The sequence below is a fragment of the Sinocyclocheilus rhinocerous genome, unplaced genomic scaffold (assembly GCF_001515625.1).
Source record: "Sinocyclocheilus rhinocerous isolate Xijiao unplaced genomic scaffold, SAMN03320098_v1.1 scaffold632, whole genome shotgun sequence".
Taxonomy (NCBI): domain Eukaryota; kingdom Metazoa; phylum Chordata; class Actinopteri; order Cypriniformes; family Cyprinidae; genus Sinocyclocheilus; species Sinocyclocheilus rhinocerous.
The window spans coordinates 813,191-818,900 of record NW_015639247.1 but is presented as its reverse complement, the minus strand read 5'-3'; positions in this window follow the sequence as shown (position 1 = coordinate 818,900).

Here is a 5,710-nt window from a genome sequence, read left to right as displayed (position 1 = left end):
TGTGAACGGCTTGGTTTCAGTTTTGACGTAAACAAGATCTTCTCCGCATTGATGTTCTCTTTTCCCGCAATATTTGTAATTAACAACGCAGCAGCGCCGCATCTAGTGGCTTCAACTGGATAGGCTAACAAAAACATTATAATGCAACGACACTTACATCGTCATCGCATCTCGTGCGCCGCTGATAAGCCTGCCTCCTTAACGCACACCTAAAACGTTTTTGCATTCGAATGTGGAATTTTATTTCAAATTCAACGAATATTCGAAATTCTAATTTTTTTTGACAGCCCTAGTACAGTGCTCAACACTGATTACTGTCAGACTTTCAAAATCCTTCATCACTTTAATTAAGATTATAATATTGAGACATTGAATGCAAAATTCACTTTTACATGGTGTTTGGATATAAATGCAATGTGTCGACACAACCACCCTATAATGATAAAAAATCAATTTCTTCCTCTTTTTTTTTTATCACCCAAAAACCTAAGCATTTTCAATTATCAAACCATTTTTTAGCAGTATGATGTTGTATTGCTCAGGCCCTGCCTATACATAAACCCACATAGGAAATAAGAGTTATCGAATAAGCATGTTCTAAACTCCTGAAACATTGGTGTTTCATATTTTAGAGAAGTCACTGCAATTTACGAAAGAAATCAATTAAATCTGTATGTGGTAGTGTGTGTGAAAAAATCAGATGTAACCTCATTTGTAATCCTTAACATTTTCATACGTAACTGCAATTCTGGAATATGGAGCATAACTTCTTTAAACAGAAAATGAACTGTGGTTAATTAATGCAATATGTTAAATTAACCATGTTAATTCAGTATATGAATCAAATAGTGTCAAAGCAAGCAGATTTGTTATTCTAGCATACATTTATTATGTGAATTTTTGGTTGGCTGTGCATGTGCTTCTGCTCCATTTAGGGATTGTAAAATATACTTTTAATCTAATACAGAGCAAAGCAACAAGAGGTCAGAGAGCCAGAGAAGATCTAGCATCTGATGATATATTCCTGAGGACAGACTCGATCTCCTCTGCGCTCGCTGACCATCAAGAGCAATTATGAAGCTGAAAGACAACCGGCTCTGTTTACAGAAACACTGTAACTATAACCACATCTGAAGCCTCGAGTTAACAAACACAGCCACTTTTTAATCCATGAATCGGTCAGGAACCTCCCGCTGCGGACGACTCCCACGTCTCAGACGGTAGTGTTTGGATGCATCTTTCTTGGAAATGACTGGGTCTCAAAACGAGAAAAATGACTGGTTTGGAGGTGACGATGAGGCGTCTCGATGTGAACTTTAGGAGGTTTTGGTCATGATGGGTAAACTGGGAAATGCTCAGGATGTTCTTACAAGCCTCAAAGCTTTGGATGAATCGTTTCTGCGCCACATGTCACGGATTCCAATGCAAGTGCAGTTTTTGCTCATTATCGCGTGCTTAACTCTGCATGTTTGCATGCTGAGTGACGCTGGCCTTAAAGTCACTGCCAAGCCTGCGAGAGAGAACGTCTGTCACCGAACGCTCAGGAAAAGTAAACAGGAGGAACCCAGAAGAGAGGAGTGCATTTTTCCAAACGTCTTCCTCAGCTGCTCGTGTCTCATTGGAAAGATTGACCTGTTTTTTCGTTCTTTTTGCCACAAATATTAAAGATGTTTTTCTTGGAGGCTATTAAGGAGAGTCATGCTTCTTCATTTTTGTAAAAACAACCCCAATGGCTCCAAATCATCATGACAGATTTGTACTTTTTATAAAATAGGCCAACAAAGGAAAATGCAGGGTAATACGGCTAGCAACCATCGGCTTATGAACTCCATATGACGAAAACTTCGAAATATTGTATAAAAAATTTAAAATATATATGCATGTTTGATAAAGTTTTTCAAAATATATTTTCGTAAATATATTTTCTTCTAATATATTGAATTTAAATATATTTCTTAAAATCGGTTTAAAATATGCATATTTTGCCCACCATACATTTGAATCCGAGAAATTATTTTTTGAAGAAATCGCGTTTGAAGAAAAACTTCATTTGTTATCTATAACTTGTGTGAACATAAGACATTTGAATCTGCAAGGAACATACAGTGTTCCAAAAATTAAATTAAATTAAATTAAATTAAATTAAATTAAATTAAATTAAATTAAATTAAATTAAAAATAAATATAATTTTTTTTTTTTTATAAAATAAAATAAAAAATAAAATAAAAAATTCATCTACATTTGCATTTAGCCTAAATCTAGGCTACTTTAATATAGGAAATACATTTTCTTGCCCCTGAAATACATTTTGAAATATATTTTAGTATATGAAGGTTGAAAGTAACTGTATTTTCAATTTCTGGCTTTATTGGTTTTCTTCGGTCAATTTGACTTTTTGTCTTCATCTTTCTATCTGACAGTAAAGTATTCAAACCTCAAGCCTTTAAAACTATTTTACACTTTTAGGTCAGGCTTTATCAAGCCAACATCAAAGTTTGTCATCAAACTTTTCCTGCCTAGTTATTTTATAGTAAAGTCATAAAGTAAAATAACAAAACAGCAATTAATTTTAATGTTTAATGTTAAAAAAACAACTTGTGTTATCTTACTTTTGTCAAAATCACTTTAACACACGATCCTTTAGTGACTTCATGCTTTAATACAACTGAATCATAAAGTGCATGTCACTTTTTACTGCGTTTTAGGCAGTGTTTTGCTCAGCGACAGACAAAGTCTTGGATGAAGGAGGAATGAACCCTTCTGACCCGGACTGATTCCCAGCACTCTTTTGAACGTGAGCGTCTCTATTTTGATTTTATGACATTCCTGCCCCATTTTCATTGTCTGACATGAGTGTTGGCAAAATTAAACAGAGTCCTGACCTGATTAACATAAAGCAACCCAGTGTTTCAGTCGACACGCACATACTGAAGGCTGTCTGTCCATCCGTCCATTGTCTGTCTGTATATCTTAAAGGTCCCATATTGTACACCTTTCTGGAGTTTTATTTTAGGTTTTGATGTCCTTAAGAATATATATTTGCTGTATAAGTACCAAAAACCATCTCAATATATTTTTACAGCTCCTCTCTCAGGAGCTCTGCTGAGAACAAGTGGATTTTTGTCTGTCTAATTAATATTCATGAGCCTCTCTTCTGATTGGCCTGTTGTTTGATGTTGTCTGGGGGTTTGGCAAAAGGAGAGTGGGATGGTGGGCGGTGCTCGGGGGGGTGACTGAAGGCGGTACTGTAGTTCCGACGTCAACTTTTTACGGAAGTCACAACGGTTCATGAAAAATAGCTAGAACTTTAAGCAGGCTGTGTGCATTTACTGTGGACTGACTGTTTTGAAACTTATATGGTAGTTAAATAGCCCCTAGACCTCGGTAATCGTGAAAAAAGCCAGGAAGTTCAGTTTTGACAATATGGGACCTTTAAACATCAAGCTATTTTAAAGGGATAGTTCATTGATACATAATCATTATATAATTTTTTTCTCATGTCATTCCAAACTTGTTTTGAAAAATGTTGTTTTGGACCCCATTGACTTTCACTGTAAGGACAAAAAATGTGTGTTTGTCAGAACAAAGAGAGTCAAACAATTTTCATTATTGGGTGAAAATGTCTTTTGAAAGCTGACATAAATCTTTCCATTTTATTTCATTTTTATCTCTGTTTAGTGACATTAGTGGCGCAGAAGTTTGAATGCATTGCACTGGAACTCTGTGAATATTCCCACTCGTGGCAGGAGCGTCAAACTGTCCTTTCCAAACAGAAAAGACAAAAACAGGGAGCAGAAGTCCTGTCTTTATGAGCATCCACAGGCTCTGTGCTCCGTATGAAGGAGGATTTTTCATGTGCAGATGCTGATGAGAAGCACATGGCTGTCGCATTCTCTCTTCAGACTGGGTCAGTGGAACAAATGCACTCCTCCTCCTCCTCGTTTCTTCTTCTTTTCTTCTGTCTGCGTTTGTTTATTCTATCTATCCTCCATCTGAACCTGAAGCAGTAACTCAAGTGTTGTAGAAGCCACAGTAAAACTACAGGTTATTCACTTTGATTGCATATTAGAATGATTTCTGAAGATCATGTGACACTGAAGACTGGAGTAATGATGCTGAAAATACAGCTTTGATCACAGAAATAAATTACAGTTTAACAGATACTCACATAGAAAACATCTGTTTGAAATTGTAAAAATATTTCACAATTTTTACTGTATTTTGTTCAAATAAATGCAGCCTTGGTGAGCAGCACTTCGTGCTGACAATTAGTTGTCATAGAAATAATTGTGATTAACCATTTAGTTCATGCCACTTACAGCCTGCATTATTCTTTTACTTGCAATCATATACAGATATAATATAATGCTAAAAATGATAATAAAGTGCACATATGATTTTCTTTAATGATATGAAAATGTATAATGTTTATATAATTAATTATTTATGGTATAATATATCTGCTATATAATTTGCCTTATTTGGATGGCAAAATGTGATTGAAATTTAAACTGCACAATTATTGATATTTTATTTTTTTTCCAAAGAATTGCAATTGGACTGAATAACCATGATCATATAATTAATCAAAGCCTAATCTGAGCACAGTTGTTGAGATCTCAAGTAGTTTAATTCTTCACTGGAAATTTTGGAAGTGAACATTTTAAAATATATATATATATTGACACGTCATTGTTTAATATCTGAGCACATGGTTGATCTGTCTCTAAAAATACATTATCTGTGAAGAACATCAGGATTTTGACTCCTGGAGCTTGACTTTTGCCCTCACGGCTGTCTAAATTGCTAGGTAAGACTGTCTCAGAGTCATTTCAATGATATTAAAGCAGACATAATGCTGTGAAGGTCAGGTTATGGGTCTGGTTATTCTGGAGTTACCAGAGCAGCTGCTTTATGGGCACACAGAACCGTTTTAGTGACTGTGGTTTTCTGCAGTATGTGGGATTTCTAAGAATAACGTCTGTGGTGACAAACGAACAATTAAAGAGGGACGTGAGAAATAATGTTCCGACTCACCAGTCTGAGACTTTACATGACTAAATCTCACAACAATCATCTGAGCTTAAAATAGTTCAGCTACACACTTCTTTCCATACGATGACTGGAATCACTTTGTGTGAAGAAAATATTACATTGAAGTTGGTTTTCTCTAAATATCTACCACTCAAACCACAGTCACACATGGACACTTTGACATACTGTATGTGGGTCAAAGATGAAAAGGGGTTTTCAAGCATCAAAACAATAAAAGTTTAATACAGATTTACATTTTTTCATACATAGAATGTGTCCTGTTGTTTTGTTTTGTTTTGTTTTGTTTTGTTTTGTTTGCAAAAATAATAAGGACTACCATATATTTTTACCTTGATTTACAGAAAAATATAATTAATTCAGTGTAACAATAGTTCATGTAACAAAAAAATATCTGTTACACTGAATGACAATTGAAATCATTTTATTTTCACAAAAGTTTTTTGAAACATTAAAGTCAACACTTAATGATTTAATATGTTTTCTATGTATATAAAATTACTTTTGTCAATTTAATCTGATGCAGACCCCAAAATGGGACGTCTCAACTTTGACACATGTATGTGAATGTTTTAAACTGATTATGTAAGCGTAAACAAGATTTAAGAGCTGATTATTATAAAGAGCAAGGAAGATTATGACTCATATTGGGTCTGA